This window comes from Netta rufina (genome assembly GCF_964035555.1).
Source record: "Netta rufina genome assembly, chromosome: 10".
NCBI classification, from domain to species: Eukaryota; Metazoa; Chordata; class Aves; order Anseriformes; family Anatidae; genus Netta; species Netta rufina.
Window position 1 is genome coordinate 4,562,402 of NC_140133.1, and position 11,819 is coordinate 4,574,220.

General features: G+C 48.5%; 1 protein-coding gene across 2 annotated transcripts in view; it reads right to left on the reverse strand.

The window, feature by feature from the left end:
- The window catches only part of FBLN2 (fibulin 2), a 103,449-nt gene extending 91,952 nt beyond the window's left edge, over positions 1-11,497 (reverse strand). For both annotated transcript variants that reach the window (XM_084292804.1, XM_084292803.1), the window contains exon 1: positions 11,377-11,497. The gene's annotated coding sequence lies outside the window, so the exon portion shown is untranslated. The remainder of the gene's footprint in view (positions 1-11,376) is intronic.
- Positions 11,498-11,819: the final 322 nt, after the last annotated feature.

The following is an 11,819-nucleotide window of genomic DNA, read 5'->3' on the forward strand; positions in this document are numbered from 1 at the left end:
GCAGAAAATAAGGCACAAAGCAAAGCCAGCACTCAAACAAAGTTATTTTACACTTCTCCCAACAAATTTGCAACAAATGTCCAGTTAGGAAAGATTTCTGCTGACCTGTGGATGTGCAGCACTGTAGATGCAGTGAGTTTTCCTATCACCTTTTGTTCCCAGCCATGTCAGCTGTGCTCTGCTCCAAGTGCTGCTCACACTCCCAAATCCCCTTTTCCAGCTCTATCTTAGGAACTGCCCAGATTTTGTAGTGTAATCTGAGCAGGGAAGTACCATGTGCCTATGATATGGTTAATTCACTTTTTACCCCCCCGCGATGCCTAAGGAAGCTGCCTCGCATTTCAAAGCTCTGCCTGCGACCGTCTGACCCAGGTATGGCCGGGGCAGCACCGGGGCTGCCTCCTGCACATGCATGGGGCTGTTAAAGAGCTCATTCCCAAATTGCAAATCCCAGGACAGGGGCTGCACCCAGCCACTGATGACCATGGTTCCCCTTCCTGGGGTGCTTGGCACACAGTGGGGCACAATGCCCCACATTGAAGGGAGCCAGTCCCATTGCCCAGGGCCACCACCACTGTGCTGGGGGCACCACTGTCCCCGGGACCAATACAGGGCCCTTCATAGAGACAACTCTGGCAAGGCCCAGTGAGCCCCAGTGAAGCTCGGGCATCTGGGTCTGGGACCTCTGGCAATGAAGACGTTAAATGGGGCATGCTGCAAGACTCCCAACCACTCCTCTCCGGTGCTGCCATCAGCTCAGTGAGAAACCCTCTCAGCTTCTTCTGTTAACAAAAGAAAGCTCTCCACACACAGCCACAAAACTTATTTCTGTTAATTATTCTGTTAAGATTCTTCTATTTTCACCGGTCTACTTTTGTTTGGTATTTGCAGTCATATCACAGAATCACAGTGACTGAGGTTGGAAGGGACCTCTGGGGACCACCCAGTTCAATATACACTGATAAGATCCCTGCCCAGCCGTCTCTTCTCCAGGCTAACCAGGCCCAGCTCTCTCAGCCTCTCCTCATAGGATATGCCCCTGTCCCCTCATCATCCTCATAGCCTTCTGCTGGACTCGTTTCAGGAGCTCCATGTCCATCTTGTAGAGAAGAGCCCAGAAATGGGCACTCCATGCTTAATGATGAGAAGTCTGCACTGCAGAGGGGGAGGAAATGCCTCTCCTTCCCAAAGTCTGCACTGGGAAGAGTTAAACCAGCAGTGAAGCTGCCAAACACACATAGAGCAGCATGGTCACAGAAGACAGAGCAGTCTTTGAGCCCTGTCACTCCCGCTCATCCAGTCCCAACCACACCATCAGGTCCTGAGTACAGCACACCAAAACCCGGGTGATTTACAACCAGTACTGACCTGGCGCAACTTTCTCCTCAATTTTTAGGCCTTGGAAAGGGAAAAGCCCAAGCAGTCAATGGTTGTGTTATTTCCCAACTTCCTTGAATGCAATCTACATGTAATCCCAGTGTCAATACTGTCAGTGTTTCAAATGCTCCTAAATCAAATTACACAGGAAGGCTGAAGGGGCATCCAGCCCCACTTGGCAAGGGCTTACTAAAGAAATGGGTGATTTCTATTTACGGTCTTGGACAAGCCTGGGCAGCGGGAGGGAACAGCTAGAGCTGCTTTCAAAAGGCTGAGAAGGAGCCCTTAGGAGAGATTAAAGGGGAGCAACAGTCAGGGATCTTGGAAAAGGAAGAATCTAAGACACAAAGATGGCCAATAACAGGAAAGTTCTGGGGGAGCTTTAATTCTTGTCCAGAAGAATGCAAAGCAATTTCTTGTAAGGAACCTGCTTTTTATAGGCTTGGCTTTGTAATACCTGCAAATACCTTGTGTGGGATTTTAATGATCCCATGATGCTTCTGAAATTTTCCTTTCTTCAAACTCTAGGCCATTGGATAAGCAAGTTTATTCTAAACAAAAGGTGCCAGTTCCATCTTCCCTGGTGAATAATTAACTAAAATCAGTTATGTTTGAAATCAGAATGCATGTGAGATAAAACAAGAAATAACATACCCTATAGGACTACTTTAAAGAAAACTATAGTCTTCGATTATGCATTCAAGATCTCAATCAGCTTGGAAGTTTGATCTTGATCAGTTACAATGGATATTGCTTACAAAAAAAGTAAGCAAAAGGAAGTGATCCCAAAGGTTAGGAATGGTGGCCACCAGACATCTCTCTTGCTGGCTGGCTGGGCGTGCACTCAGAGCACGGCCCTCTGCCAAGCACTGGCACCATCTCCGCTGTGTCACAGGCAGTGCTCCATGGTCCTCACCCCATTCACACATGGATCCATGCCCCCCAGGTGGTGACCCCACCGATTTCCATGGACCTCAAGCCCTCTGGGTCAGTGACAGGCAGCGAGGGCTGCGCAGCCGGGGCAGGTCACAGCTCGCTGCAGGAAGCCAGCCCTTCAGTGCTTAATTTCAGTAGCCTGCAGAACAGGCTATAATTTGCTGAAATGATGATTAATCAGATCTTATTTTTGTCTAAGCCAGTTAATGAACAGCTAATTAAGTACCTCAGTAATTCTGAAATAACAAAAGGATGCTGCCTGAGTGATAACTAATAGCTACTTAACAGCTCCGACTAGCGTCATGGTAAAATCAAGTCTGACTGAAAGGGCAGAAGATGCGACCAGGAGGTCCCTTCACCCACATTGTCACCAAGCCACCATTTTTCTCCTGCCTCAGAGAGCCCCTTAGGGCTACAAAACCCTGTTCTGAGCACTGTGCAGGCATGGAGCGTACCAGGCATAGGGGCAGGGCAGCCCCCGCAGCCCTGCCCCTGCTGGCACCCAGGGCTTCGCTCTTTTTCACTGCACCCTGGGGCTGCAGACATCCCCATCCCAGCTGCAGCTCTGAAGAGGGCTCCAGCTGCTGCCTCCAGCCTGTCCCTGTGCCCATCGCTGCTCCTCAGGCCTGCAAGCGGCAAGGAGGAGCTGGGAGCGCTTGCAGTGCTGCATGGCCAGGGGTCAGCGTGTCCCCAGGCAGCCACTGCCCGCCGGCTCCGTGGGACTGTGACTGTCTTGTGCTTCAGTTCATATCTTCTCCAGACTCCAAACAAATCCATAAAAGCTTAATTCTGATCATATAAATCAGGATAAGATTAAGCTATATAAACACAACTTAATGCGGTACCAAAGAAGCAAGGAATGATGGTTTTTAAAGAATACATTTTTTTTTCTTATTTTTTTTCTTTATTTTTTAAAGCATTTCTTCAGTGGGAATAGTGCTGGAGCAAAGAATGCAAAACCATAGAAGCTTCCAAGAGGGAGGTCATGTGAAATTACTGTATTTCAAGATTTTTCCAAATCACTAACATTTTGATTCTGAATGCATTTGTAAGAATCTGCCAACGAACAATCTTTCATTGTCAAATCAGACAATTTTTTTTTTCATCTTTTCTAACTGTCCTTCCTTGTTTCAGGTATTTAAAACAAAAATAAAAGAAAAATAAGATGTGGAGAACTGATACCATTTCTGTAGAAACTTCAGCAATCTACAATGACACTGCAGATTTTTTCAAATAAAAAAACAACCCCCCGAAAAAGAACAAAGAACATCCTTTGTTTCAGACAAAGAATTTCAGGAGAAACCACAAAATGTTCAAGCAAAACATTAAACATTTGATTTTCCACCCATTTTGCCAGCAGTCTAAGTTTTCCCATAGTTCTAATATCAGTGTCAATAAGGAGGGGAGGGGAAGCAGGTCAGATGGACTGCAGTCAGGCTGCAACCCCAAATCTGTGCTAATTGAAGGATAGAAACAGGATGTGATTTGCAGAGAGCATTTCTCTCCTTTAACTTAGTTTTTCTTTTCGTGAGGAAACAAGACCTACTTAACTTGCCCATCAGGAAAAATGCCATTGAACAACAGCTCGAAGAAGTTACTGGCCTTGTTGCACAATTACGGGCTCTACTGCTGCCCGAACGCTTGCCTGCGAACACCTAACCACGTGTCCCATCCCAGTGACTTATACAAATGGGCTTGGTGCTCGCAGGGCTAGAGCCCAAACATAAGGATGTCACTGATGGCAGATGTTATTGAGTCTCTTTAAATGAGTTTTAGAAAAGCAGGCTTAAAAAGAAATGGAAACATTTCATTTTAAACCCAGTGGAGACTGCTTTATTTAAAACACACACATGCTTGCCTGACACACACTTCGCTGCCTATTAAAATCCTTTTTCCAGTGCAGAGACATACCTCACCCACGGCAGCACCTGGAGCCTAGCTGCACAGTGGGTATCTCAGTGCCCAGCCCTGCACAGTCACGTAACAAAAAGGCATTTCTGGCCTCAGAGACAGACAGACAGGGACTAGAGCAGTGTAACCAAGAATTATAATCAAATGTGACACTGTCTAGTCTAGAGGTATGCTTCAGCTTCAGGATTATCATCATAAAGTGCTCATTTTTTTTTTCCACTGTTAACAGGATAGATGTTAATAAAGTAAGTATATACCAGTGAGTTTCCTTTTTGCTTACTAGCATCTTAGTTCATTTTGTTTAAGTTTAAGAACAAAAGTGAAGCACTCAAATGAACCTGTTTGCCCAGACTGAAGAGATGTTACTGCATGATCATGGTCTTTTACACATCCTAAATATTCAGACACTTGCAACACCCCAGGGCATAGTGTACTATGTCAACACTTTGAAAAGAATGCAAAAGTCTTAATAAAAAGAGAGAGAGAGAGAGAGAGAGAGAGAGAGAGAGATTGCTTATTCACACTCTTGCTGTTAACGTCTGCATTTTACCAAGGCCCACGAATGATTTCAGACACTTTCCACAGGGCATACCCTTCTGGCTCAAAGCAAGCAGCTGTGCCAGAAACCAAACAGCACGTCAGGGAGCAGGCTGCAGCTCTGGTTTGCTCTGAAGGCACGCTGTGATGTTTCAGGGCACGCAGCAGTTCCTCTTAGCGAGTGGCTCCATTTATGCTATTTACCCATTCAGGGCTGAGAGGTAATCCCCCAAATCAATCTGCTCTCTGCAGTATCAGGTTATATCTTTTCCGAGTGGCCGTCCAAGGTTTATGCACTAATCATACCCAGTCTTTCAAGATAATCGGATGTTAGATTACATTGATTATTTGATGGAGCTCCACACTTGAGGCGGATTAGTTTAGAATTGGAAAAACGTGACCAAACGTAAATGTTCTGGCAACAAAAACTGAGTATGGGGGTTAAAAAAACAAAACAAAACAAAAAAACTCAACGGGCCTGGAAGAGTCCCTGGCAAGCCTCAGCAGCTCAACAAGAAAGATCTCTTCTGATGAATGACTTCATCAAGCCACTAGCAAACCCGCCGTGCCTCTCCTGCCTCCCAGCTGTGCTGCAGAGCAGACCCCTGCCAGCAGCCTTGCACCCCACAGCAGTTCCTCCTGTCCTCCCTAACTCACCTCAAGAAGGAAAAAGACAAAGCCCAAAGCCAGTAGGATTATCTTCAATAGTCTAAGCAGTGGCTTGAGATAATCCACTCGATTTTGCCCAAAGCAATTTAGGAAGTGCTCAGAGTATGCAGGCAGCAGATAGGAGAGCTGCCACCTCCTGCTGGAGGCCACAACCACTGCCAGGGGAGATCTGGCGGCAGTCAGAGGGGACAGGTAATTGCCCATGCCTGACCTCATCCTCGGGGCTTTCAGAAGGTGCAAACAAGGCCCCGAAGCTCAGCCCGACCATTGCTGCTAGCATCATCCCAGCCAGCAGTATGTTCTGCAAAGCAAAACTGTATCAAAAGTAAAACAAAATTGGTATCAAAATTAAAATCTGGCAGCCCGTTCTCATGCAAAATCCATCACGGGTGATACATTTGTGGAGGACAGCTGGAAAAAATCCACAATGTTTAATGACATGGTAAAAGCAAACCTTGAGCAAACAACTTTAAATCATTTGAAATACTACTGCGAACGGACGGAACGTTACAGTGCTCACATGTTACAATAATTAATCATTTCCAAACAGTTGTTTTTAATTCCTTAAGAAAACACATCGTTTGCAGAAGTTGTGCGTTTGTTTTTTTGTTGATTTTTTTTTTCTTTTTTCTTTTTTTTCTCCAGACATATATTTAAAGTAGCATTCTCCCATGAAAAGGTTTCAGGCTCTGCAACACTGCAGAGTTTTAAAGGTATTCTGTCTTCTTTGTATCTAGAGTATTTATGACACCAACAAAACAGTATTTTTCCAGCTCCCATCTCTTCTTCTGGTAAGTAATCTGGTCTCCAAAGTCCAGTGCATAGTAAAGAAAAGCAAAAGTCCTGGAAGTTGTTTCTATAAAACACTTAGGATGGGACTGTCACAGAAACATGGACAACAAATTGCATTTTAATTTAAAAGGGAATAAAAACCTCATAGGCATCGTCAAAATCTCTTCCTATGCATGCATATCCAGTATCATCTTAAACGGTTCACAAACCCTCAGGTAACTAAGCAGGCCTGTCCTTTCATGGGTATAATAGCAAATTAAAGTCTGAGCTATTCTGTCTGCACCACAGAGACACCCTTAAGGAGCCCAGCTGGTCCCAGACCTGGTGGCTGCTGCAGGGCACCGGTGACTTGTGAAATTTCCCAGAAGGAACTGTTAACAGGACCCGAACCAGGAGCAGGGGGAATAGGAGTCAAGCTGAAATTAAGGACAGCACAAACACAAGTGTGTGGGGCACATCTTAAACCGATCCCGTCTGACAAACACGTTTAAATTGATGCTGGACAAAGGGCTCGGCTCTCGTTTCAGAGAAGCCCAGGGGACGCCCAGACAGCCTCTCCTGGAGAGGCTGCAGCAGGAGCTGGCTGAGGACCAGCAGCCAGCTGGTAGTCCCCCGCCGCACGTCTGGCAGGAGGGACAGAGCGAACATTCACTGCCGTACTGCAGACTCAGCTAATTTAAGTCAAAACAAAGGTGGTTTGAGCTAACCTGGCTGGCTTTGCAGTGAGGTAGATTAAGAACACCCACAAGACCCCTTCTGCAGCTCTGTTGGGGATACAGCCTTTGCTGGTTACAGTTTCTGTTTCCAAAAAGTCATGTATCTGAGCCCCAGGAATTGCTTTCTCTCTCTCTCTCTGCATCGCCAGTCTAGACAAAACCAGGTTAGGACCCTTCTTTGACTAGCCATGTACAGGTGTAAGGGGTTAGCAGTCACTAAAACATTTTGCTGATACAGGAAGAAATGAGCTCCTTGTCTCCAAGGTTTGTTCACCAAACAGAGGCAAGTAAAAAAAAGAACTGAACCAAAGTTTAATTCTAACAAAGAAACTCCCACCGAAACTGGCAGGACAGAAGCCTCTGGAGTGAGGAGGGACAACTTTTAAAGCTTCACTTTGATGAGGAGCATGGCTTACCCTCCTTCATGACTTGCCCTCAAGCACCAGCTCGGCCAGCCCGGCTGTCGCTGCCTGCCTTCATTCACAGAAAGGAGACAGTGCTGATGAGAGCCACAGGATCTAGAGCACCCAGCAGTGAATGTCAGCAGCATCTCCCGGTCTAACATTTGTTTCTGCAGCTGCCCCTGGGCTGGGGGTCACATCTGGACAACTAAGCCCGGGTGAGCTGCGTGCTCAGATCATTGACGGTGCTTTAGATTCTCCTCGAGTTTGGATTCGATCCACAGAGTTCATTAGCAAGCAAGTCAGACAGGAATGTATGACTCTTAAAGCAGACCAGGAGATGTAATTAGCACAACTTAATTTTCATGAACAATATATTAGGTTTGTAACATGCCAGAATGAAAGGGTAACACAAAGGGTCTGATCTTGCTCTAATCATGTTCAGAAGAAGGAGCTGATCCAGGCCACAAATAAGCTGCAATTTCTTCATATCTAGGTGGGATATGTGTTTGTTTCAACTGTTTTATTTCTTAAGAGAAGACCACAGCAATGTAACCAGGAGAAAACAAACCAGCCTTTGGAAAGCCCCTTTCAGAAGACTCTTTCTTTTAGCTCCTGAACTACACGAACATAGAACTGAGAAAGACCTCCTGGGATATTAAACCCAAGCCCCTGTTATTAAAGGCAACATGTCACATCCAGCAAAGAAAGGTTAATATTATGCCAATGAGCTGGCAGGAAATCCAAATTTCTAATGCAAGTGAATAAGGGGAAAAGCCACACAAAAGTGAATGCATGGGACCGTATCACTATATCAGAGCCTTATCCTAAACACAGGGGCTGTCGGTGCCTCTAAGAAGAGATAAGAGGCAGAGTCATTAAGGGTCAAGGTTCTTTGTGCCACTTGGGATCTGCATACAGACCAGTAACACATCAATGGAGCCCAGCCTCAGGACAGAGGAGGAAGGGGAGCCCCAGCAGGCACGGCACTGCCATCTCCTGGGGCAGCTTACAGCCCTGAAACAAGGGCTGCCTCCAGAACAAACACAGCACGGCCAGGGACTGAGGGCTGCTGACTCAGGAAGGAGGAAAGCAGTCCCAAGGCACTGATGGGCCAGCTAGTGGCACTCTGGTTTCTTCAGGGTATGACACTGGAAAGCCTGAAGGCAGCTGTAGGAAAGCACATACCCATTCAAGCCTTTCACCAACCAAAAAGTCTCTGAATATTTTAAGGGACACTTCTGGTTTTGCCAGGAGCAGATAAACGCCAGCTCTTACCCACAGACCAGGTGAAGAAACTCCAAGGCATGAGAAAATTCCCAAAGAGCACTTTTAAAGAGACTGACATGGTAAATATTTGTCACCTCCCAGAATAAAGGAGAGAAGGCAGCTGTGAAAAGAAAGCTTGGTTTGCTTCACAAGGGATGTAAAACAAGGGCTTGGGCAGTTCTGGCCACATGGAAATGCCCCAGTGGGGCCCTTCTCTTGTTGGGGAACTGTCCAGCAAAACTAAATGTGCTCTTCCATGCTGCACAGCTGAGTGGGACAGAGGGTATTGATGACACTGAAATGTCCGTCCCACTGCCCACCATCACCCTTGGAAGGCTACCTACCACTCAGTGCACAAATCCAAGTAAAGGGAGCTTCTTCCAGCTGCACGTAGGTCAGATGAATTTAGAAGTCTATAATGCCACACAATGACCTGATGCAACTGAAAATGTTTTAAAGTGGACAGAGAGGTCAATGGACAGAAGGAAGGAGAAGAGTAAAGGATCTTTACAATCATGGAAACTGATTTGAATTAAAAGATTAATTTAAAGCAAGCATTTACCTCCTCCTTGTCCCAGCATAGCCTGCGAAGCAGCTTACTGCAGTGGGCCCACAGACAAGGAATCACAGAGGTGGCACCAGGACTGAAAGCCTCAACTGCTTTGCCACTGGTTTCTTGTCTTCACTGGAGAAGGTAAAAGGTTAGCACTAGATGGTCTTTAAGGTCCCCCAACCCAAGCCATTCTGTGATTCCAGCCGCCGCACTGAATTCAACAAATCCTGCTCTGAGCCTTTGCCACGAGACAAAATACATGAAACGGTTACAATAATATGGCTGTTGAAAGACAAAGCAGCACTGGAAAAGGTTTGCCAACACACTAATGCCAATTAAGGGTGTGATTTTTGTATGACATTTTTATGCCAACACCAGCCCTATTAATGCTGGTTTAGCTGTGTCTTCAAAGCAATTCCACAGGTCCAGCTGATACACCTTGGGAACCTAAGCAGTCATGTTTTTTAAAAAACAAAAACAAACAAACAAAAAAAAAAAACAACACTTTTTTGGCCTCTATAGGCCCCATTCTGCCACTCGGGGAAAAATCTTTCATTTTAAAAATAGTTTCATCCACTCCACTACTGTAGTTAGTATTTTCTAACTACAGAGCTGCATCTTTCTCAAATAACTGGGTACCTATTAGCCATATACCAGTTGTTGTTGTCATTAAAACACATCCTGACCAAACTACCCGTAAAGCTGTGTGTGGCTGCACGTGGGCTGTGCCCACAGCCTGTGCTGCTAGCAGAAGGGCAAGGATGCCCAAAACACAGACTTCTATGCGGAAGAGCAGTGAAGGGGAGGATGTGGCTGCAGGGGGTCCATTAGACAGTCAGAAGACCAGACACACTCCCAAGCACCACCTCTCCGCTCATCACCTCTGGGTGCAAAGCAACAGCGAGGCTCAGCACTGCTACAGCTCTGCAATGACAGCACCTTTTCCTGTGGTACCAAAAGTCCCAAGAGAAATCCAGCGCTGCATGACACCCGTAAGCCCCCAGGGCCTTGTGGAGGGGCACAGACCGTGTGCCCAACCCAGCCACCTCCGTGCTCACTCCCGCGGGTGCCTGGGCTCCGGAGACCGACGGGCTTGGATTGATGAGAGAAAGCGATGCGGTGAGGGGAGGCACAGGGGCACGGATCAGGCTGGGGCTCACTCAAGCCCTGCCCATGCCATGAGCAATTCTGCTGCTGGGGGCTGCATTGCTGTGCCCACCTCCCAGCCTGGTCCCCCGAATGTCCCCATCACGGACCCTGCCCCGCTGTCCCAAGGGGGCAGCCAGTTCATGCCCAGCACCGCTCTTTCCAGGAACCCAAGCACGCCGGCAGAAGCAGGCAGCAAGCACTTTCCTTTGCTTTCCCATCCATCTTCTCCCTTTCCTTTCAAACTTCCCGTTGGTTTTCGTTAAGCTCACATGAGGCCAGAGAGCCTGCACAACTTGGAGAAGGCTCTTACGGAACGGTTCTGCCAGATTTCCCCCACCTCCAAGTGACATTTGATTTGCAAACACTCCCACCGAACCGCAGGCTGCTCTCGCCTCCACCCAGGGAGTTGTTTTCAATAAAGCAACAGCCCCGAAACATCTACAGCAACTTTTTTCTTGCTTTTTTTTTTTTTTCCTTGACAATTTGCCACTTTCAGAACAACAACAACAACAAAGAGAGGCAGAGAGAAGAGAAGCAGTGGAAGGAAATATTTGCCTATTTATCCCGGTAGCCTGGAAACGGCTCTGGAGCGCGTCCCCCGCTCCGAGGGGCTGGGGGACTCCCCGCCGCCCGGCACCGCCGGGCTCCCCGCGAGCTGTCGCCGCGCTGCTCTGTCGCGACAGGGACTCCGCGCCCGGGGCTCCGCACTTACCGCACGGCTCCGCTCCGCTCGGGAAGGGGCGAGGGGACCCCGGGAGGCAGAGGGAGGGGCCGGAAAGCTGCGGTGGGGCTGCCCGGGGGGGCCGCCGAGCACCGGCACCGGGCCGGGCCGGGAGGCGGGCAGCGCCCCGTGCGCGGCGCTCACCTGCGGGGGCAGGCTCGGCGCCCAGCTGAAACGGTGAGCAAAGAGCGGGGGTACAGCCCCCGCTGCTAACCCAGCCCCCCCGGTTTGCCCCGGTGAAGCCCGCTCAGGCCAGCCGAAGGGGCTTCGACGGCGGGCGAAGGAGGGTTTGGGATTCCCTTTGTCCCGCGGCTGCTTGCCGGGTGGAAGCTGCCCCACGCTTACCTGGCGGCAGCCCCGGGGGCTGCAGTCCCACTCTTTACATCAGCAGGGCCCAGCTGGCGTATTTACGTGACCACACGGACTGTTTACTGACACCCGTCCTGGTATAAATCGGAGACTTTGGGAAGTCTCTGATTTGGGAAGAATTATTTGGGAAGAAGTCTTTGGGAAGAACACATTCCGCACAGCACTGTGTCATCGGGAAAACACCCCTCAGAGGGCTGTAAGAATAACCCCAGGTGCCTTCCCCCTCGGCAGGCTCTCAGGCACAGCTGTCTCCCACACCTGGGCACCCATCCCACCCTGATGGGGACACTGGGCCCAGCTGCCCCCGGGGTGGCACAAACCATGCCCAGGCACAGGCAGTGGGGACAGCCACCCAGCGCAGAGGGCTGAGCATCCACCGCCTGGCTGCTGGCTTCGCCTTCCCAGGGACCAAGAGATGA